The sequence below is a fragment of the Ochotona princeps genome, chromosome 11 (assembly GCF_030435755.1).
Source record: "Ochotona princeps isolate mOchPri1 chromosome 11, mOchPri1.hap1, whole genome shotgun sequence".
NCBI lineage: Eukaryota > Metazoa > Chordata > Mammalia > Lagomorpha > Ochotonidae > Ochotona > Ochotona princeps.
In genome coordinates, this window is record NC_080842.1 from 43440481 (window position 1) to 43464971 (window position 24491).

Consider the following 24491-nt stretch of genomic DNA (forward strand, 5'->3'; position numbering starts at 1 on the left):
CTCAATTTTCCTTCATTGGATTCAGATGTTCTCTTTCTGACTGCTTTTTGTTTGTCTGTTTTTAAATTTTTTTGTCTGCTTTTGGACCATGCTCATGACCCTCATCTAGCATTCCCAACATTTCTGGTGTCCATTACTTTCACCTTAGTAATTTTCCAGTGAGTTTCCATATAGGTTAGTAGTGCTGATCTTAGGGCCTTTAAAAAAGCATGCAGAAGCCTTTTGAATGTAGCTGAAACCAATTAGTAAAAACCAGCATGGGCTCACCAGGACTGGAACCTCCAAATTCTATCTACTCTCAGTCCCCATTGCTTCCTACCTTGAACTCTACCTCCTAGATGAGTCCCATTCCTGAGAAATTTGTGAATTCTCAAAGATCCTTCAATTTCAACTTTTTTTTTAAACATTGATACTTATTTCAGCTGAGACTTTTGAGTCTTAATTATATTAGTATAATAAAAAAAATGAACACACTAAAGAGTTATTTTTAGTACGCCGTTACACAGTAGAGTCAGAATGAAATTCCAACAAAAGTTGTTGGTCTGTTCCTTTCTGCATACTATTGTATCTGTGAAGATATATTGTATGAGGGCCTGGCACCATAGCATAGTAGTTGAAGTCCTTGCCTTGCCCACACCGGGATTCCATATGGTTGCCGGTTCTAATCCTGGCAGCCTTGCTTCCCATCCAGCTCCCTGCTTGTGGCCTGGGAAAGCAGTCAAGGATGGCCCAAAGCCTTGGGACCCTGCACCTGAATGGGAGACCTAGAGGAGCTCCTGGCTCCTGGCTTCGGATTGGCGCAGCATTGGGTGTTGTGATCACTTGGGGAGTGAACCATTGGACGGAAGATCTCCCTCTCTGTCTCTCCTCCTCTCTGTATATCCTCCTTTCCAATAAAAATAAATAAATCTTTTTAAAAAAAGATATATTGTATGAAGCAGTAGGTTTTTCATTTCTGTGTAATATTCTGTTGCCATGATATTGGTGCTTATTTATCTGTTCTCCGACTGATGCTTGTTGCGGGTGTTTCCAGTTGGGGGAACTGTTATGATTGAAATTGCTATGAACATTCTTGCACTTGTCTTAGTACGCATATATTCCTTTCTCTTATACGTATACTCAGGGACAGAATTTGCAGTTTTCTTTTAAAGTTAGAGCTCATTGCCTCTAACTGTAGTCAGATCATTCTGTCATGCATTAGGTGAGACCATTGTCTGCAGCACTGGCACCTCCCACGAGTGCTGATTCTAGTGTCGGCTGCTCTGCTTCCCATCCAGCTCCCTGCTGACACGCCTGCCAGCGCAGCGGAGGATGGTCCATGTGTTTGAGCTTTGACACCCACAGGCCTCCTGGCTTCAACTTAACCTTGCCCTGGCCATTGGAACCATCTGGTGTGAACCAAGAGATGGAAAGTCTCTCTCACAAGATTCTCTCTCTCCTTTTCTCTAACTCTACCTTTCAATTAAAAAAATTGCTACAATAAAATGTCCATAATAAGAATTTTACTCTTTTAACCGTTGTAAGTATGCAGCTCAGTTGCGGTCAGTACATTTACCTTGTGGCACAGTCATTTCCATCCTCCATCTCCAGAACTTTTTCATTTCTCCAACCTGAAACTCTGTAGCCATTAAATACTGATTCCCCATCTCTGGCTTCCTCCAGCCCTGACAGCCAGTCTTCCACAGTCTGTCTCCATGAATCTGACTCCTAGGACCTTACAAATGAAACCACAGTTATAATTTTTATTCTTTTGTAACTGGTTTATTTCACTCAGCATAATGTCTTCAAGAGCATCAGCATGGTGGCATGTACCAGAATTTTTTTCCTTTTAAGAGAAAATATTCTGTTGTATATGCATGCTACATCTTGTTTATTTATTCATCTATTGATGGTCATTTGAGTTGTTTTCATCTTTTGGCTACTGTGAGCAAAGCTACTATGACCGACGGCATTCTGCTGTATTCTGTTTCTGGAGTCAAGTCTCCAGGTCTTGTCCGATACCAACAGCAGTGGATCATTGTGACCTCTTTGAGAGATACCATGCTGTTGGAGTTGATCTTCCTGGTTGTTCTGTAGGGAATGGGTGTTTAATCTAGTGGTTAAGATGCCTGCCTCTCATCTAAATAGCTGTTTTCAATTCCTGGCTCCAGCTCCGGACTGGAGCTTCGTGTGTAATGCAGACCCTGGCTGCTGCTGGTGATGGGTGAAATAATTAGGTTCATGTGGGAGACGGCCTGGATTGTAGGCCTCAACCCAGGCACAGCCCTTGGTGAGCACTTGGGGAACGAACCAGTGCATAGGGGCAGAGTTCCCTTCTCTTCCTCTAACTCCTGCCACTCAGTAAAATTGCTGGTGCTGTGGTGCAGTAGGCTAATCCTCTACCTGTAGTATTCAAATACTTTTAAAATGTGTTTTTAAAATATTCAGCATTTTCATTTTATTTGAAAGGCAGAGAGACAAAGAGATAAGAAACTTCTTCATTGCTATTCTGCCCAGATGTACACAGCAATTAGTGTTGGCCTGTGCTGAAGCTAGAAGAAGCAACTTCTGCCATGTGAAGATAGAGACCCAAGCACTTGAGCTCTCACTGCTACCTCTCAGGGTGTACAGTACCTCTCAGGCACTGTAGGATGGGATGTGTGCATCCCAAGTGAGTACTTCATTGCTGTGCCAAACACCCACCCTTGTACTACGCTTTAAGGTCATGTGTGTGAGTTTCATGGTTACAAAGTCATATCCACGCACACACAAAAGTACTCTTTTCTGCCTCCTGGTATAAATAGTTATATTTAGAAATTCTAGTTACTTTTAAGATATCAGCAGGCTATGTTTTCATGTTTCTCCTTTGTTGTATAAATGTTAGAATATAATATACCTTGCTGCTTTTCACAACTCCGTGTATTAGTCACTTCTTTTTATAGCTACATAATATCCCATTGGGCGTTTTGCCATAGTGCAATGAACCAGTTCCTAGTTGATTGGGGGTTTTGAGTATTTCTTATTTTCTGAATATAAATATACTGTAGTGAATAACCTTGTGGAGATGTATATGTATACATATGTGTTTGTGTAGGTGTGTGTGTGTTTTCTATTGTGCCACTGAGTGAGATCTGGGACTGATTCCTAGAAGTGGAAATGCAGTCAAAAGGGAATTGAGTATGCAGTTTTACTAGATATGGCTAGATTTGTCCTCACGTGCACTCTTCGTGCTCTCACCAGCAGAGTGCGAGGGAACCATTTGTCCATCTGTGCACTTGTCCGCAGATTATGCTGTCAGATTTATGGAGTTATCACTCCCCAAGTGACCACAACACCCAGTGCTGCGCCGATCCGAAGCCAGAAGCCAGGAGCTCTTCTGGGTCTCCCATGTGGGTGCAGAATCCCCAGGCTTTGGGCCATCCTAAACTGCTTTCCCAGGCCACAAGCAGGGAGCTGGATGGGAAGCAGGGCTGCCAGGATTAGAACCTGGTGCGTTCATGGTGAGGACTTTAGCTGCTAGGCCACTGCGCTGGGCCCAAAAATAAAAGAATCTTTAAAAAAATAATATAGATATTCTGGAGAGAGAGGGAGATACACAGAGAGGTTTTCCATCTGCTGGTTTACTTCCCAAAAGGCCTTGTGGCCAGAGCTGCACCCATCCAAAGCCAGGAGCCAGGAGCTTCTTCTGAATCTCCTTCTGAATGGCCCAAGGCTTTTGGCCATTCTCTACTGCTTTCTCAGGCCACCAGAAAGGAGCTGAGTCAGAAGTGGAGTGGCCAGGACTCTGCCTGTATGGGATGCCAGCACCAAAGACGAGGATTAGACTTCTAAACCACTGCACCAGCTCCATGGCTTCATCTTTTCTTCCCTGATAGTGTTACATTCACTGCCTGCACCACTGCTTTACTTGATGAATTTAGCTCTTAACTAGTCGACACAACAAAAGTTGATCCGGCTGTAGTTTAGCCCTCATTTTCTTTTCTGTCAGCTTGTAAAGATGGCTTTTAGAAATTACAGGTCCGGGGAGTAGCACAATGGCTTAAGGCACCACCTGTGTGGTTGCACAGCTCAGCAGCAGCTCCCTAATGTGCCTGGGAAAGCACCAGAGCCAACTTGGACTCCATATGGGCTAGACCTGGAAAAGATCCTTGTTCTCCGTGCTTCCTCCTGGCTCAGTCCTGGCCGTTGTGACCATTTGGAGAATGAGACCGTGGTGACGGAAGACTTCTCTCTTTCTCCCTCACTGTATATAATTCTTTCAAACAAACAAACAAATCTTTTGAAGAAAAGAAATCACAGGTCTGTTTCCATGACTTCCTTTCTCATAAGCTCGTGGTAGCTGCATCATTGAGCCTGCTGAGATTCCTTGTTTGCTTTCGGGGTCAAGGAGATACCCGAGACTGCTTCCTTTCAGGCAGCTGGGACTGCTACTTTGCTTTCTCTTTTCTTTTACCTTCCCTCATGATGTCTTTTTCTCCTTTGCTGTTGTTTCCTAATAGCTCTGCCCCAAATCTATTCCTTTGATTCTGATTAGGGAATTAATTCTGTTAGGATTAACCAGGGAGATTGACATTTTTTTTAAACCTATCTACCCTATTTTTCAGTCAGTCTGTTTTGTGTTAAAATTATTCACAATTTTTTTTGAGATGCAAAGAATTGTTTATTTTTGACTCCCGTAACCAAGAGGAATTCAATAGATGTTTGTTCAGTTGAAGCATATGGTTTTAGGGAGGATTCCATGTGCAGAATCGGTCATTGAAGTTTCTTAGGAAAGAAGACAGCGTCAAGGAGAATTTTATGAGTATCTTGAAGAGAACCTTCGGGAAATGACCTCATTTAGAGAAAGAAAATTCTACTTGCCTTTTTAAGCAGTCCTTATAATTCATTGCACATCTAATATTTAAAATCCTTACACTAATTTTACATAAATCTATTTATATAATCAGTTTTCATGATTTACTGGATCTAATGACATATTTAGAGCATTAAATATTCATTTTTTTGTGGTGGTGGAAAATGGCCAACATAATCATAGATATGTAGTTTGCTTTCTCCTGCACTATCCTGTGGACTAATTGTCTACTGCTTGGGTAGCTTTTTAGTATGCATTTGTTTGATTAAACATGATCTGCATATTTACAAAGATTAGTATACTTGATTCTCATATTTTATGTTTCAGGGACAGCTGTCATGTTTCTGTTATGAACAAAAGGTTACTATCATTTGCTTCCCACTGTTTGAAAAAATAGGTTCATATACTCCATCTTTTTCAACCTTTGCTGCTTTGTTCTTTTTTCTATCATTTTTTTCCTTCTTATCCTTTTGTGTTTGTAGGGATCAGGCTAACTCACTTTGTCTGTTACTATAGCTTCATCTTAAGTAATTGTATTCATGCATTGCATAGTCTCACAAAATTAATAATGGAAAAAAGATGTGTTTTACATGTGAGTTTTCAGATACTAATCTAATTTTTGGATCACTCTTTAAAATAAGGGATTATTTTATCTGCTGATATCTGTTAGTGACATAAGAGTTTGGGGTTATAATTTTAGTCCCATACTGAATGTGATTTTTTTGTCATTTGAAATTTGGTGATATAGCTGGCATTGTGGCTTAGCCTGCAATGCCAGGATCCCTCGTGAGTACCGATTTGAGTTCCAGCTGCTCCACTTTCAAAGTAGTTCCCTGTTAATGTGTCTGGGAAAGTAGCAGAAGATGGCTCAAGTTTTTGGGCCTCTGCACTCATGTGGGAGGCATGAATGGTTCTTGATTTTGACCTTGCTCAGTCCTGCCTGTTGAAGTCATTTGGGGAAGTAAACCAGTGGCTGGAAGATCTGTCTCTCCCTGTCTGCAACTCTGCCTTTCAAATAAATAAATGAATAAATAACCTATATTACTGAAATTCAGCAGAGACTAACCATTTTAAATCTGTTTAAAAAGTAAATGTTTAAAGTCATTATTGAATATTGTTTTGTATTTCAGCAATATTGAAAGTACTTTCATGCTGTTATTTTGAGGTAAAAAATAAATGGAAATTTAAAATTAAGATTAAATCAGGACATTAAATCTCAGGTTTTAGAGTATGAGTTTTTTAAACAATTACTTTGAAATATTAACTAGGGCAGGTGCTTATGGGTAAAAATATGATCGTCAATCACAATGGTATTAGTTTGGAGTTGTGAAAGCTTCTACTTTAAAAACTATGACTCTATTATAAGACCAAAAATATTCCATGTAGTTAATAGTTTGACAGGTTTATGAAAGGCTTAAGAGATAAAATTATCATAAGTGAAATATTGCATTGTACATAGAATCAAATAAAACTAGTAGTGATGCTGGCAAAACCCGATGAACATGGGGTGGGGAGAATGACTCAGTTCTTTGCCCTCTTCACATTTCATTTTCTCGCCCCTTGAAAGTCGTACATGAGTATTACAGTTTCCGGTATAATAAGAACATTAATTCAGAAGCCTGTTATATTAAAAGATAAGCTTCTGTTTGTCTTTGCTAATTATATTTGTATTGTGTTGGAACTTTCTGCCACATTTTCTTTATTGGTTTAGGAAGGATGGCCTTAGAGCTCGATGAGTCAGACTGAATTCTAAGGAACTCTAAGATCACAGTCTGTGCTTTGGTCATTGTTTGTGCCCCTTACTAATGCGAGGCTGGACATATACTTGGATTTGTTTTTTATACTGCAGCTGGCATTAGGTTTCTAGAAACTTAAAAACATTGTTTTTGGTCTTTTTACTTATTTCCAGTAAGTCTTCTAGTTAATATTTACATGTAGCCTTAATATGATTTAGACATTTGTACATTAGAGTTCTTAACAAGAAGAGGAGTTATAACCTAGCTTGGGAAATTGATTCAAAGACAACATTCAAAGGTACTGTGCAGATGACCCTGACCTTTTGTAAACTGAGCCAGGGACCAGTAGTAGGTACTCACATGGAGCAGGGACAAAGGAAAAGAGACACATGGGGACTGAGGAGAAAAATCATGATTTTAAGCATGGGTTGAGAAGTTTCATTTCATGTAATTTTTCTTAAAAAAAAAAATACAGGAAGACAGGTAGAGAGAGAGAAAGATCCATCCATCCATCCATCCATCCATCCATCCATCTTCCATTCGCTGGCTTATTCCGCAAATGGCTACAATGGCTAGGGCTGGACGGGGTGAAACCAGGAACGTAGAACTCTGTGTGGATCTCCCACATGGTGGCAGGTGTCCAAGCATTGTGGCCATCTTCCTCTTCTTTTCCAGGCACCAGTAACTGGGATTAGAAGCAAAACAGTTGACTCTTGAGCCAGTGTTCGTATGGGGTGCTGCTGTGCCATGACACCAGCCCCTAATTATTTACTTATTTATTTAATCTTTTTTCCCCTAAAGATTTATTTTTTTTTATTGGAAAATCAGATTTATAGGGAGAAGGATAAACAGAAAGATCTTCTGTCTGCTGATTCATTCCCCAAGTGGCTGCAACGGCTGGAGCTGAGCCGATCTGAAGGCAGGAACCTGGAGCTTCTTCCTGGTCTCCATACAGGTGCAGGGTCCCAAAGCTTTGGGCCATCCTCAATTGCTTTCCCAGGCCACAAGTAGGGAGCTGCTTGGGAAGTAGAACATCTGGGAAATGAACCGGCACCCATATGGATCCCAGTTTATGCAAGGAGAGGATTTAGCCACTAGGCTACTGTTCTGAGCCCGATTTTTTACTTTTATTTTATTTATTTTCTTAAAGATGATGTTAGCATAGTTGATCATGGTGGGATGGATCAAGGGTTAGGGAAAAGTGGGTGTGATCATTGTTCCCAAATTTTCTATTTCTTCCTGTTTCTGAGGGGTGGAAGGGATAAGGGGAGAAGCCATACCCAGCCTCCCAGTTGCCCCAGTACCCGGGGATGGCAAATGGCCACTTCATATCAACCCAGGGTCTCAATGTGCTTCATACTCTTAAGGGTCTGCTAAGATGGTTTCGATAGTTCTGAAATGTTGCTGATCTTGCCAATCCAAGGGTGAGGGAACCCTTTCAATGTCCATTGGCTGACAGTCGATCTTAGAGTCTTCATTCATTCAGATATTTGCTGTCTTCGTTTCGCTGGGTTCGTTGTCCAATTTGTTCTGTCCTCCTTCCTCTGGCACGGTATAGATATCACCTGCAGCCCTCAGTGGGCTGCCGTATCCTCCATGTGGATCTGGGCCAGCTGTTCACTACTCCGTCTTTTCCACTGAGGAGGACCAGTTCTCACGGGTGGGTCAAGGACCTGGGCCTGATGACCTGGGCCCAGGCTCACTGACCACACAGGCAGGCCACGAACTCGGGCCGTGCCAAACACCCCCTCCTCCCTGGGCCAAAAATTTTTTTTAAAGAGATTTTTATAGGAAAAAAAATGGAAGTATTTCAATTAATTTACTTGAGAGGAAAAGAGGAAAAGAGAGAAAAACAGAGCTTCCCAGTGTCTACCACGCCCGGGCTGGACGGAAGCCAGGAGGCAGCAATGCAGTATAGGTATTCAGCAGGGACTCAGTACGTGAGCTGTCACTCCTGCCACCCAGGGTCTGCAGTAGCGGGAAGCTGGAATCAGAAGCTGACGGTAGGCATCAAACCTAGGCACTCTAGGGCTGGCGTGTGGGCATCTTCGCTGTGAGGCCAAATGCCTGCTTTAGAATTTTCATCTAAAACCACAAGTATGGCTAGATTTTCTCTTGTGTATCTTGTCAGGCTTTGCCTATAACATTGGGATCACATGGAATATTGCACTGATTGGATTATTATTGAGTTTAAACTGTTAACATTTTTCTTAGGGAAGTACAGTTTGGGTTGAAGATTATTTTAAGAATGTTGGTTGAAAACAGAACTTTTACTGAAAAGTAAGAAGATAAAATTTAGTCCTAAAATAAGGATCTCTTGCATTTGTTTTATAATGTGGTTTCTCCTTTCTAATTTTCTCATAAGGCAAATAGTTACTTTTGAAATATTTAAAGGAAATTGTGTTATTTTCCATTATCTTTTTTGAACAATCTCTTGCTTTTGTTCTGAAGATCAAAATCAATAACAACTTACTGACATCATAATTGCATTTTATTTTAAAAACTTTGTCTCATTCGACTTCTTTCTTAGAACAGCCTATTTTTCTCAGTGTGTCCCTTAGTTTTGTCAGTTTAAATACTTGCGTAGGCTGTGGATTTGGGGCTACAATGAAGTAACATACGTAAACTCCTAACTTAGTTGGTCATGCACAGTAGCCATTCAGCAGCTGGTGATCGTTGTTGGGTATTTGAGTTTTTAGGGCATGATTTCTTGGGGCACAGCAACTCAGTTCTCTGCCCTCCTATTGTGATTTTTTTTTTAAAGATTTATTCATTTTATTACAGCCAGATATACACAGAGGAGGAGAGACAGAGAGGAAGATCTTCCATCCGATGATTCACTCCTCAAGTGAGCCGCAACGGGCCGATGCGCACCGATCCGAAGCTGGGAACCAGGAACCTCCTCTGGGTCTCCCACGCGGGTGCAGTGTCCCAATGCATTGGGCCGTCCTCGACTGCTTTCCCAGGCCACAAGCAGGGAGCTGGATGGGAAGTGGAGCTGCCGGGATTAGAACCGGCGTCCATATGGGATCCCGGGGCTTTCAAGGCGAGGACTTTAGCCGCTAGGCCACGCCGCTGGGCTCCCTATTGTGATTTTAGACTAACCTAAGCATGGTGGAGGATGCAGCCTCGTGCAGGGATTGGTTGAGGGCAGGGCCTGCTGACTTCTGCCTGCAAGTGCTTTCCGCCTTGCTGCGTGTGTATTGGAATGTGAAAGATTAAGCCTTGTGCATGTTCGGTGTGGTCTTTTGTAGTGACAGGCTGACTGGGAATGTTGTTGTGTTTGAACTTTGAAATGTGTTATTTTCCATACAGAAGATGCTGGTCTAAATAAATTGCTTATTATCCTTTCATACATTTCCAGAGTGAGTGGAACTGTCACTCAGTGTACATCTTACCCAAGACAATACTTTCTTTCATGAACATGGGGAGGAGGCAATAAGCAGGATAATTACTTTTGGGAGACAGCCAGGAATTATTGTATAACTCGGAGCATAACTCGGAGCATGTTTGAGAGCACCCATCCTGGCAGCCTGTCATCTTGCAAAGTTGTGACACAGAGGCTTATAGTAAAACTGTTACATTATTAGGTCCAATTGTGTTACCTAAATGACTTAAAAAGTGTTTAATTTTGTTTGAAAACCAGAGGGGAGGGAGTCAGAGGGTGAGAGAGAGGGTGAGAGAGAGGGTGAGAGAGAGGGTGAGAGAGAGAGAGAGAGAGAGAGAGAGAGAGAGAGAGAGATTGAGAGAGATTGAGACTGAAGATTGATTCTATTCACTGGTTCACTTTTGATACGCCTGTAACAGTCATATTTAGGCAGTGGTCAGAAGCCCAGAACTCCATTCAGGTCTGCTCTGTGGGTGGCTGTACTTGAGCTATCCTCTGCTACTTCCCAAGAGTGCTAACAGAAGCTGGATCAGAGGTGAAATAGTTGAGGTGAGGCATTGTGGCATAGTGGGTTAAGCCACTACCTGTGATGATGCCAGCATCTGGAATGAACACTGGTTCTACACCCAGCTAATCCACTTCCAGTCTAGCTTCCTTCTAATGTGCTTAGGAAGGTGGTGGAACATGGCCCCATTGTTGTGTTCCTGCCACCTGCCTGGGAGAACTGGATGAAGCTCTTGTCACCTGGTTTTGGTCTAGCCCAACCCCGGCTATTTTGACCATTTGGGGATTGAAATAGTGTGTGGAAGAGATTTCTCTTACTGTTTTCAATTTTTAAAAGATTGCTTTTTCTTTTTTTAAGCAGAGGGAATGGTTTTGTGCTATAGTATGTAAAACTGCCACATGCAGTGCTGACATCCATTTAGGTGCTGGTTTGAATTCTGGCTGTTCTACTTTCAAGTCAGCGCTCTAATGCACCCGAGAGACCAGCAGTGGAGATGCCCATGCCCCAAGTGCTTGGAGCCCTCCACCATGCGGATGACCTGGCTTCAGCCTGGCCCGGCCTCGCTACTGTAACCACTTGGGGAGTGGACTAGTGACGGAAGATCTCACTCTGTGCTTCTCTCTCTCTCTCTCTCTCTCTCTCTGATTCTACCTTTCAAGTAAAACAAACAAACAATGAAATGAAAAAAAAACCCTTTAAAGTGGAGTGGCTGAAACTTGATGTGGGAGTGTACCAAGCCATGGCTTAACCCACAACTGCACAATCCCCACGCTGAAGCAGCATTTTAAAAATCAGCAGTTAACCCACTCCTTAAAGCAGGACAGGAAGTCACTCTTGTGGTGAGTTGTCACTGCAGTTAGTCTTCTGGTGACAGAGTCTGTGAGCAAGTCAAGTCCTTCCTGTCCCCTCCTCCACTCAGCTCGATGCCGGTCTACTTTGTGCCTGTTGGTGGCTTGAAGCACCTGAGACGCCTTCTCCCCCACGGCTTGCAGTTTGTGATCTCTGGCTGGGGCAGGTGTTGCGTGGTGCAGATGTTGGACTCTCGGGTGTGCCGAGTGAATGTTCACTGACCTCCACAACGTCCCCTGCTCCAGTCGCGTCTTGCTGTTGTCGACGGGTTAGTGGAAAACTATGGAGGTTACGTGCATCCTGCGTCACGCCCTCATTCCCATTCTTACTTCTTCTCTATTTTCATTGTTTAAGTCTTTCTCCATGAAGCTTTTAAAAAGCATACTTCAATGAATAAGAATTGGCATCTAGAAATTTAAGGAACGATGAAAAATATAGACTAGGCCTGGAAATTAGAAACTGGCGTCTGTTAAAATAGTTTTTTTTCCCCAAGTAGCAAAAATTACCAACAAAAATATCTGTAAAGTGTTTTCCTCGCTTAAAAATTTGAAGCCTGGTAAAAATTTTAGAATATTTTTCCAAATAATTTTATTTGATCCTCCCAAATAATGAGAATTTTAGGTAAAGCTTAAAAAGTAAGATTTGTGATATTTATGTCTTTTGTGACACATAGGCTCAAAAATAGACATTTACAGATATGTAATGCATATTTGCTAACATTTTAATGCTTTTGAATTTTATACTTGTACATCAAAATTAAGCATATTGGTGGGGTACTAACGCATGTATACATTGCTAAATATTCAAATCAGGATGAATATTACGTATTGTAAATGTTATTACATCTTGGATCTTTAAATACTCTCTCACTGGTTTTTACACTTAATGGTACTGTGTGGGAAACTGACATATAGGTTACTGAGACCTTTGCATTTATACTTGGTGTGTTGTTAGGTTGAACTGAATGCATCTCTGTTCAGTGCTTTATAGGAAAGCAGTTCGGCTTGGTGTGTGGGAGATGTTATGCCACTTGTGTCCGCTAGGGGATCCCAATCACAGAACTTGCTCCTAGAAAGAATCCTCGGGTTTCAGAACAGGTGGAAGGTCTAAGTCTTCGTGCGGTGTAAGGGTGGGTATCAGCGACCAGTCCGCTCCCAAGTCTCTGTTCACTAAGCAGGAGTTGTAAGCCAGTGTTTTCAGTCCGTGGATCTGTTGAAGGTGAAGTCGGGAGATTGTTTTTGTGGGAAATGATTAGAAATGAACACTAACCCTAAGTGTTTTAGAAACTATCAAAGTGTGCTGCAGGTGGTTTCCAAGTATTGTGTTCACATATATTGTTATATAAGATGTACTGCAACATGTTTTTTAAAGTATATTTTGCTGCCTTGGTGGGAAGAATTTAGACAAAGTATCTCTGATCCTCCGTTCCACTCCCCACACCAGCCTGCCTTTAGATGGCTTCATGCTTGGGTGTGCCTGCTGTCTTACTCCTCTTGCTGCACTTCTCTGATATCACCATCCCCCGACTCCAAGGCACACGGGAGTCAGATGCTTTACCACTTGATACATCTTCATACAGATATGCAGCAAGGTGGTGCTTTTTTTTTTTTTTTTTTTTTTTTTTAAGTTACTTGGTCTTGCTTGTGTGCCACTGGGTAAAATAAAGCACTTTGATGGTTCTGCTAATCTGTGTTGTTCATAATGTTCTAACTTGGTGCCAGGATGTGATTTAGGCACCAAGAGAATTCAGATTATTTAATACTAGTACATAATACAACTTATTATCAGAGATTCACGTGGGCACATACAGAGGCATAGTTGTATTCTTGTAATGCACAATATAAATACTAATATTGTTTTGGAGAATTAGCATGGTATGCTGAAGCTGTGGTTTGGAAAAAAGCATTGTAGTGTGTCTATTTGTGGGAATTATTGGCAGGAACTATTGAGGGATTCTAAATGCTTGAATTGTTTACTTCGTTTTTGAATTTGGCTTAAATAATTTTGGCCTTTTTTTGGTAATCAGTGAATTATTGTTCTGTAATAAACTGAAATTGTTTTGTAGAAGTTATTTTAATAGTCAGATCTTTTAAAAGTATATTTTAAAAACGATTTTTTTCCATTAAGATAATTCTGAAGACATTCCTCAGCTTAGGCATTTGTCACGACCTTGTTCCCCTGTACCCACTCCCTTTCCCCAGTTCCTAGTTATTTTGATTAATTTCCTGTGTCATAAACATTTTATTGGTAAGTATTGCAGTTTCCATTTCTAAAAGACAAGAACTCCCATTTTTAGACAATGTAGCTGGTTACCCACAGTGTCAGACCCAAAACTGACATTTTTGAAAAGCCAGTATGTGTCTGCATTTGCTACCCATCAGTAGGAGTGAGGAAAGTAAAAAAAGATTTGTGAAAAATACAATTTAAAGATGTTTATTTTACTGCAAAAATTACCAAACTGTATGTACAAAGGAGTTTTGAAATCTAATGGAAATGTAAGTATCATGAAAAAGTTTGGTGTGGATTTTAGACCTTTTTTGCATGAAAACAAACTTCTTAAAAAAAAAGACTAATTTTTTACTTGAAAGTCTGAGTTACAGAGAAAGATCTTCCATCTGCTGGTTCATTCCCCAAATACTGCAACAGCCATAGCTGGGCCGGTTTGAAGCTGGGATCCAGGAGCTTTGCCTGGGTTTCCTGTATGAATGCAAGGTCCCAAGGCCCAGGGCCATCCTCTGCTGCTTTCCCAGGCACTTAGGGAACTGGATTGGAAGTGGAACAGCTGGAACATGGCTGGCACCGTATGTGATGCCAGCACTGCAGATGGAGGCTTAGCTTGCTATGCCCTCACAAAACTGCCCTGCCATCACAAAACAAACTTTCAAAAAAAAATTTTTTAAGATTTATTTCTTTTTATTGGAAAGGCAGATATATACAGAGAGAAGGAGAGACAAAGAAGAAAGATCTTCCATCCGTTCATTCATTCCCTAAGTGGCAGTGGACAGGGCTGACCCAATCCAAACCCAGGAGCTTCTTCCAGGTCTCCCACGTAGGTGCAGGATCCCAAAGCTTTGGGCCGTTCTTGGCTGCTTTCCCAGGCCACAAGCAGGGAGCTGGATGGGAAGTGGAGCACCCAGGATACCAATCGGTGCCTATATGAGATCCTGCTTCATGCAGGACGAGGACTTTAGCCACTAGGCTACTGCGCTGGGCCCACAAAACAAACTTCTAAATCCGTTTTTCCTTTGGACTTTTTAAAGTATGTGTGTATTTCATGACATTTGGAATAGCAGTTTCTTTCTCTTCAAAAGATGTTTTTAGGACAACCAATAGATCTGTTGTTTATCGCAGTGAAGAATTGGGCCTAGTGCTTAGTTAGTGGAAAAATGAAGATAGTATATTTAAAAAGTAATGTTTGTAATCACTAGACATTATCCACTGATACTGGTTGTGTAAAATGATGTATGGCAAAAGGAGATTTGAAAAGCATTAACCCATAAAAATTTTCGTTTCTCATAGTACAGTTCCTTATGCTCAGTAACTTCCCCTTCTACCCTCCTCTCTCCCATGTTTTCCCCTATGTTATTACAGTAGAGTAATCCCTCAGCTACAGTCACAAGTCCATCATTCTGCTATTGAAGTGTATCATGACACTGAAGTATGGACAACGGTAGAAAGTTCAGCATCCTCTTTTCAAGATATATTTTATAGTTTCACTGGGAGTCCATCTTTTATTTAGAAGTAGGGATGCATACTGCAGTATGTCTCCACTTCAACAGTAGACATGTCCCGTTGTACAGTTCCTCTAGATAAATATATGTATATGCATGTTGAATATACTTATATCTATTGATCTTGTATTTTGCATGAAGGTTGCCTTATATCAGAGAGAACATATGATATCTGTCCTTTTATAACCCAGATATTAATGTGAATTAATAGTGTCCATCTCTAGTTACTAAATCTGAGTAATTTTATTTTTTGGACATTCTTGCAAATTTTGTTTATCAGAAAATATAGCAGATTAATAACTTTGGGTATTCAGTAGGTGTCAAAGCAGTGTTGCTTTCTTCTTTCGCACTTAGTTTTCACAGTGACCTGAAGAGATTGTTATTGTTACCCTATGGAGGAGCTAGTGGGGCACAGAGGGGTTTAGTACTTGGACAAATTGAATCTTTCTTTGGAGGTTTAGTCTTTGCTTCTAAATGTAATTTTATCTCCAACAGCTGAGACTGTATTATTTTGTTTTATACATGGAACTGTGTGGTCGAAGGTCAATAGCATTTTAATCCATTTTTTAAAATTATTATTATTTTTAAATATTTTATTTTTATTGCAAAGTCAGATATACAGAGAGAGGAGGAGAGACAGAGAAGAAGATCTTCCGTCCGATGATTCACTCCCCAAGTGAGCCACAACGGGCCGATGCGCGCCGATCAGATGCCAGGAGCCAGGAACCTCTTCCGGGTCTCCCACGCGGGTGCAGGGTCCCAACGCATTGGGCTGTCCTCCACTGCTTTCCCAGGCCACAAGCAGGGAGCTGGATGGGAAGTGGAGCTGCCGGGATTAGAACCAGTGCCCACATGGGATCCCGGCGCGTTCAAGGCGAGGACTTCAGCTGCTAGGCCATGCCGCTGGGCCCCATTTTTTAAAATTAATGGATGGCATTTTGTTTTATTGCACCAAGATTCTTTTTTCAAAGATATTTTTGGGATCTGGCGCTGTAGCCTAGTGACTAAAGTCCTTGCCTTGCATGCACTGGGATCCCACTTGGGTGCTGGTTCGTGTCCCAGTTACTCCAGCTCCCTGTTTGTGGCCTGGGAAAGCAGTAGAGGTTGGCTTAAAGGCTTGGGACACTGCCACTCGCATGGGAGACCTGGAAGAAGCTCCTGGCTCCTGACTTCAGATGGGCTCAGCTCTGGCCATTGCGGCCACTGAGAAAGTGAACCAGCAGACAGAAAATCTTCGTCTCTCCTTCTCTGTGTAAGCCTGACTTTCCAATAAGAAAAATCTTAAAAAATGTTTTTCATTTGAAAGTTATAGTGTTAGAGGGGACACAGGGAGAGTGAGAGAGAAGGGGAGAGATTGCTCTATCTTCTGCACTTTCTAAATGGGTGCAGTAACCAGGGCTGAACTGATTTGAAGTCGGGAGTTGGGAACGTCTTCCAAGTCTTCTAGCTAGGTATAGGGATGCAACAACTTGGCCATTCTCGGCTGCTTTCCCTAGCCGTTAGCAAAGAGTTGGCTAGGAAGCGGAGCGGCTGGGGCTTGAGCTGGTTCCTGCATGGGATGCTGATACTGCAGGTGCAGGTGGAGGGGGAGGCTTGGCATGATACACCATGGTGCTGCCACCCCAGCCTTCATGGCTTCAGTGGATCCTGGATTTTTGTTCTTTGTTTCAGTTGTGATATTCTGCCTGTAGAATTAATAGTAGCATGGACATCTTTGCAAATTTGTGCATTTTTCATTACCTTTTCAGAGTTAGCTTGTAAGAATATAATTATTGGGTCAAAATCATATCAGTTTAAAGGCTTTTGATACAGTTTCTAACATTGCAGATGGCAAATGCTCACCCTTCTATAAGTTTAGAAAAAGCATTTGGAAGTATAAATTTGGGAGAAATAGGTCATTCTAATTATCAGTTGGAATTTATACTTTGTAGAAATTTATACTCTTGTAGAAATCGGGCTTCTGTAAGCTTGCAGGAGAGGGCAAACAGAAGAAGAAATGAGAAGCATTGGGGGTTACATTCTAACATTTATTTATCCTATGACTTTGAACATCTGCTTATCTACTTTTCTAACTTAAAATTTGGTTACTTGGAGAACTTAATACAAAATATATAAAAATGTGATTTTTAAAAATTTAATTTTTTAATTTTTGATTTTTTGGGCAATTTTGGTCTTACTTGCCAATAGGATCATAATTAGGTAGAGCCGTATCTATTATGCAATTTTTAAAAACTTTGGATGATCCAAAGTGTAACACATTGTACAAAAACTGTAATGACCCTTAAAAGTATTTTAGACGTAATATTTTTAAATTAAAAACGCCATTTTTCTAACGGTGTCATGTTTTTAATGTGGGAACAGATTTCTTTTTAAATTCTCAGAGCTGTGGCATAGAGGATAATGCTGCTGTTCGCAGTGATGGCACATGGATGCCAGTTCTAGTTCTGGCTGCTCCATTTCTGATCCAACTCCCTGTTGGTGCATCTAGAAAAGTAACCGAGGCTGGCTCCAGTGCTTGGACCCCTGTACCTAGAAGAAGCTCCTGACTTTGGATTGGTCTAACTCCAGCTGTTGTGGTCATTTGGGAAGTGAAGTAGTGAAGGGAATCTCTCTGTCTCTCTGTCTCTCTGTCTCTATCTCTGCCTTTCAAGTAAACAGTTTTTGTGTGTCTATTTGAAAGCAGAGCTAGGAAGGGAGGAGAGATTTGCGGGATGGGATGGGTGAGGGAGACGGGGTGTGTGGGGAGAGAAGGAGAAAGAAAATGAGAATCCGGAGCCTGGCTGCATTAGAAATGCCTGTGACTGCTCAGTTAGGTAAATGTACATTTTGGAAGGAATGGCCTTCATTTTTTCTTTTCAGTCCTACAAAGAAATGACTCCAGAAGACTTAAACTCCTATAGAAATACAAACTTGGAATGTTTGTTTAGTAATTTATTCTTTTTTTAAAAAAGATTTATTTATTTTTGTTGGAAAGCCAGATATACACAGAGAGGAGGAGAGACAAGAGAGGAAGATCTTCTGTGCAATGATTCACTCCCCAAGCGGCTGCAACGGCTGGAGCTGAGCCAATCCGAAGCCAGGAGCCAGGAACTTCTTCTGGGTCTCCCACGCGGGTGCAGGGTCCCAAAGCTTTGGGCTGTCCTCAACTGTTTTGCCAGGCCACAGGCAGGGAACTGAATGGGAAGCAGGGCTGCCGGGATTAGGACCCGTGCTGGGACCTAATTTATTCTTTTATACCTGGTTCTTGGCAGATCATACTGCCCGATGAATGTTTGCTTGATATTATTATTTCTGTAAATTTTTGTTTAGTATAGTTGTGGTAATGAACTTTTACAAGTGTGTTGGTAGGTGAAAGTATGTTCTGGATTATGGACTCAAATTGCATTCCAGATGTGTCTGCGTAGACTATTCTACTTTGTCTGTTTTTTTCTTAGTGGCTAAATATAGATCTGTAGGTAGAATGGAAAGTATGTGATAATTTTGTTGAATTTCATTTTTTTCTATGTGTCAACATGGGATTAGCATAGGAAAATTATTCTGAAAGTATATAGGGTAGGCATTTGGCTTGACAGTTCAGCCCTGTATCGGAATGGATCCTTTGATCCAGGTGTGCATCAGAGGGCCTGGGTTCCATGCTTGACCTTGGTTCTTGACTCAGCTTCCTGCTCCCCTGCCCCCTGGGAGAGCTCAGGGATAGATTCCTCACAGCCATATGGGATACCTGACTCCCGGGTCGGCATGGCCACGTCCTGACCTTTGGTGGGTGTTTGGAGAGAGAACCACTGACTGGGAGCTTTTGGCCTCTCTCTTATTCTTTTTCTCTACTCAAATAAATAATGCAGTTGAAAAATTTTTTTTTGAAAATATCTACTAAGTTACCAGTAGAAACCAAAATATGTACTGTGAGTATAGTTGTGTTTGATCCAATGAATGAAGTCTTGATATAGAAAACTTTCCCTTAGGGCCCGGCGGCGTGGCCTAGCGGCTAAAGTCCTCGCCTTGAATGCCCCGGGATCCCATATGGGCGCCGGTTCTAATCCTGGCAGCTCCACTTCCCATCCAGCTCCCTGCTTGTGGCCTGCGAAAGCAGTCGAAGACGGCCCAAAGCTTTGGGACCCTGCACCCGTGTGGGAGACCCGGAAGAGGTTCCTGGTTCCCGGCATCAGATTGGCGCGCATCGGCCCATTGTGGCTCACTTGGGGAGTGAACCATCGGATGGAAGATCTTCCTCTCTGTCTCTCCTCCTCTCCTCCTCTCTGTATATCTGGCTTTCCAATAATAATAAAAATCTTAAAAAAAAAAAAAAAAAGAAAACTTTCCCTTAACACTTGTGAATGGAAATTTTTGCTGATTATTTTCAATACAGTGAGTGTGATGGCAACAACTACAATTCTGGCTGAAAAGATAAAATCAAAAGTTTGGCAGATTTACCTGTGAAGAACATTGCTTCATCAGCAAGTGATCTTGATTCTTAAAGTGCAACCTAATTACCCTAGCTCAGTATCATTAGACAGCATTTTTAGCAGGTCAGAGAATAATATACGATTACAGTAGTCAGCATAATATGTTTCCATGCTCTTTAAAATTGTAACCATTACAGAATATAGAAAATAATAGAAATGTGATCTGAAAAATTAAAGTATGTTATAATCACTGTAATTATAATTATGTGCAAGATGAGTTTTCATTGACAATTAGAGGGATGAACTTGTTTATTGTAGGAATTTTTACCAGTCAGCCCTAAAAGATACTGAATAGTTGCTTGCTGTCCACACTTGGCTATTTCTGGGGAGATTTTTTCCTGCTTTATTGTACAATCTTAGGAAGACCTAAAAAAATTGTTGCATTTTATGTTTTCTGTAATTATGTTGGTATCACAGGAAGTATGATCATATAAAATTTATCTGAAAATGATTTCACCCTTATTCTGAGAGGCTTTCTGGACATTGGTCTCCTTTGGTCTTTGGTCTTTTACTTCATTTTAAGAGACCTTGTAAGTTTCTCTCTCTCGCTCTCTATAAAATTATATTATATAAAAATTATTACATTATACATAAATATGTTTATGATATATAGTATGTTGTACTATATCATGAAGATAACCTATTATATATACATTTTTCTTTATTTTAATTTGAAAAGAGTTATGGAGACAAAGAGGCAGAGAGAGAGAAAGAAATTTTCGATGCACTGCTTCACTCCACAAACAGCCCTAACAGCCAGGGCTGGCCAGGTACAAGTCAAGAGGCAGGAGCTTCATCCAATCTCCCATGCGGATGGGAGCCAGCCACCTGGGCCATCTTCCTCTGCTTTCCCCAGGTATATTAGCAGGGAGCTGGATCGGAAGTAGAGCAGCTGGGACTCAAAACCAGTGGATGTTTAACACACTACTCCACAAAACTGACCTCCAAAGCAATTATAATAGATGAACTGGAATTGACCCTTTTCTATTCTGTGTCTTGCAGTGTGGTTTCTCTTCTGAGTTAAAGCATGAATTTCTAGGTTACTATACGTTGTAGTGTTCAGGTGTATATAAAGTACATTCTGAAGTCAAATTTAGAGTTTTAAGTTGGAGTCTTTGAAGCAGTTTAATCTTTTTATCCATTTTGGAGTTAGGGAGTAATCCTTTCTATAACATTCTGTGTGAATATTAGTGGTTCTAATCGTTTTTGCCCCAAAACTCAAGGAGAAGGGGACTTTTCTCAAATTACATGGTAATTTGGCTGTTCTTTCTGTTGCGCTCTTTACTTTGTGCTCGGTACCACCACTTCCTTTTTCTCAGAACTGTGTACTGTATGAAGTGTTGCAAGCAGACACACAAGGCGTGAGAACACTTAAAAACACCACTTAGATTCATTGGCTCTTAATTTTTGCTCCATTTGTTTGAGATTATTATTTGCTCTGTTACTGTATGTTAGAGGCACACATAGACATTTTACTAACATTAGGATAATTAAATTTGTGGCATTTCTGGTGTGAATTATTCCCAAAATTCTATTTAGAAAGGAAATGAAATTAACGTATTATCAAAACCCTCATTCAGTTTTCTCTCTTACTTTCTGGACTAAAGTGAAACAAGCTGTTGCCGAAGGGCCTCATTTGCCCCGATGTCCTTCCAACTCCAGAACTGGGCCCCAAGTCTCTTTATTTGTTGCCCTTTTGCTGCAGGTGAAACTCGTGCAAAGGCTGCTATGTGGCTGTTCACAATCTTCTACTAAGTGTAGTAAAGTACCAGCTGACCTCCTTGTTTGTTTGACCTTTTTAGTTTTAAATAAGAAATAACAGAATTGATCATGTATACAGCGTGGCTGTGTACCTAACCCCTCTGACCTTCACTGCTGTCTCAAAATAAGTATTGCAAAAAATAGTAGTAAAAATTAGCCTTGTAACAGATCAAAGTAGTCTCCACAGCAAACAAAGTGAAAACAAAAAATGGTCATGTTAAATAAGATATAGTGATAAGATGAAAGTCATTGATTTACAAAAAGCAAACAACAAACCCTAGAAAACAAAAAACCATGCCTAAAACTCAGCCTTGTTTGAAAATATGTATAGCCTACAAAGAAAGCTAGAAAAATATAAACCAAATATTTTCCAGGAAAACCAAAATGTGTTTATTTTGTTAAAAGTTGAAAATAGGAAGATTGGGGCCGAAGATGATGGCTCAGTGACTAAATCCTCACCTTGCATACGCTGGGTTTCCGTAAGTTTCTTGTGTCCTGGCCACTCCACTTCCCATCCAGCTTCCTGCTGTGGCTTGGGAAGGCAGTCCAGGATGACCCAAAGCCTTGGGACTCTGCACCTGCGTGAGAGACCTGGAGAAGGCTCCTGGCTTCTGGTTTTGGATTGGCTCAGCTCCAGCTGATGTGGCCACTTGGGGAGTGAACCTGTGCTGGAAGATCTTTCTCTCTGTATCTCCTTTCTGCCTTTCCAATAAAAAGAAAAAGAAGAAGAAGAAAAAACCCAGAAAATCGAAAGATTGTGTGTCTACAGATGAGGTTTTGAAAAATTCTGGACAAACATTGGGAAGATTTTAAAATGACACAGTGCTGTGATGGGGGGTTTACAGTAGAGTGTAAACATGAAAAGTATAGTGTTGGAACTAAATGTTCTTGAACAAGAGGCTATTCCAAAGTGAAGCAAAATGAAAGAGCCAGGAGGTAGGCCTTGTGGTTCAAATCAGTCCCCTAAGCATTCCTAAAACTGCTTTATACTCCACTGGTGATTTGGTTCTGTGACTTGACTCAAAAGAAAACTGGTTTATATCTCATTAAGTATTTTCCAACTCATGATTGTACCTATGGCATGCTATTTGTCCTTTAGTTGCTGTGAGAGAAATGAGACTCTGAACCTAAGATAAGGAGAGTGTCAAGAATTCTTGACAGAACTATAGTTACATTGTTAACACATTCAGAAATATTTGATGGGCCAGTCAAAAATTCTAGCAAGTCTGAATGATACTGATTATGAGCAAGTAGAAATGAATTCCTTTAAAAAAATAAATTCCTGTTTTATTCATGTTTACCACATTTTTGAAGAATTGGCTTTAGCTGTGATTTAGTTGATTTTGCCTTTGAGTATATGGAATGTTTTGTTTTTCCAATGTGGCTAAAGGAATTTCAGATTAAGATTCGTAAGCATTAAAATTAGCATTTTAGAGTTCTTTCTGTGAAACGGGGGAAAAAACTCTTAAAGCTGATTGTGATTTTAGATGAGGCTAGTTTGAGTTTCAATTTCACATTTAAAGTTTGGCTTATATAACTTGAAAAATGCTAAGACCTTTAATGGTAATAAAACATGGAATGAGCATGATTACACATGAGCCCTTGCAAATGGTGAGCGGGCAACACCCTGTGGTCATTGGTTTTATTCTTAGTAACCATCAAAATATTATGGATATGGTACAGTAGTTCACAGTACATGACCCCTTGGAGTTGTTCTAAGGAACAACGCTGGAAAATGTGCAGTCCAAACATTATCTGTCGATGGGATAAATATTAGGCCTGCTAGATACACGAGGCCGTATGCAAATCTTTATTCATTTTTGTGAAAAATAATTGACTCAACACCTTGATTATTCAATAATACAATCATTGGCTAGTAAAAGCATAACTTGTTCTTACAAATAGATGAAAGGAAGGAGAACTAATTTAAAGGGGGTTCAAAGAGATTTGCTGGACACGTTACCACGGCCTACATGGATTTTGTTCAGATTTAAATTAGAATGCTTTTTTTAAAAGGACAGTTAAACAGTTGAGAATATTTGAACAATGATTGGTAGTTATTATAAAGAAATTAACACATTGTAAATATTGTAATGATATTGGGTTATATTTAAAAAGTAATTATCTGTCTTAGAACTATGTACTGGAATTTGCTTCAGAATAATCTAGAATGGTAGAGGAAGGGGCTAAAAGGGTAGATAAAGCATAAATGAAATATTTGGCATGAATTAATTGTTGAAGCTAGGAATGGGGGTGCGGAGGGAAAGCTCGTGACATTACTCTCAGTTTTGCATTAGTTTGAAATTTTTTTTTTAAAGATTTATGCATTTTATTACAGCCAGATATACACAGAGGAGGAGAGACAGAGAGGAAGATCTTCCGTCCGATGATTCACTCCCCAAGTGAGCCACAACGGGCCGGTGCGCGCCGATCCGATGCCGGGAACCTGGAACCTCTTCCGGGTCTCCCACGTGGGTGCAGTGTCCCAAAGCATTGGGCTGTCCTCAACTGCCCTCAACTGCTTTCCCAGGCCACAAGCAGGGAGCTGGATGGGAAGTGGAGCTTCTGGGATTGGAACCAGCGCCCATATGGGATCCCGGGGCTTTCAAGGCGAGGACTTTAGCCGCTAGACCACGCCGCCGGGCCCTAGTTTGAAATTTTGCATGATAAAAGCCAAGCCCATAATGCAACATTTTTGAAAGAGGGTAACTGCACAAAATGTCAATGTGATATATAATACATTTAGGAGTAAGATGGGCTTTTTGTAAACTCACCTAATATTTTAGTGGTATATTTTGTTTTTCTTCTCCAGAGCTGAAGCCATTTATTTGAATCTTGGATGATTAACACCTAAATGCTTAATTCTCACATCTGCTCAAGAGTTGCATGGTCAGGATTAGATGACCGAAGTTACCACCGAGAAATTACCGTCACAAGTGATACGGTAAGGTTATGGTAAATATTCTAAAGGCTTAAGAGAAACTGAGGTCTGAAAGATTTTTAAATGATATTACTTCAGCTACCAGCTTCTATTAAAATTTTTGACCTTGTGACTGGTATTCTAGAAGTTCAAAGAAGAAGGCAAAATCCATGAGCCTAAGGAATTATATCATGAAATATAAAAATTAAAAAAAGAAAAAGTAAGCACACACACACACACACACACACACACACCCCAGAGTTGTGATATTCAACCCAAGTGCTTAGAAATAATATATACCAAAGTC

At 40.8% G+C, this 24491-nt stretch overlaps 1 protein-coding gene across 1 annotated transcript in view; it reads left to right on the forward strand.

Annotated features, from left to right (window-relative positions):
* Nucleotides 1–24491, forward strand: part of FRYL (FRY like transcription coactivator) — a 247737-nt gene that overhangs the window by 42838 nt on the left and 180408 nt on the right. Inside the window, exon 3 of the mRNA XM_058670127.1 lies at nt 24077–24208. The gene's annotated coding sequence lies outside the window, so the exon portion shown is untranslated. The remainder of the gene's footprint in view (nt 1–24076; nt 24209–24491) is intronic.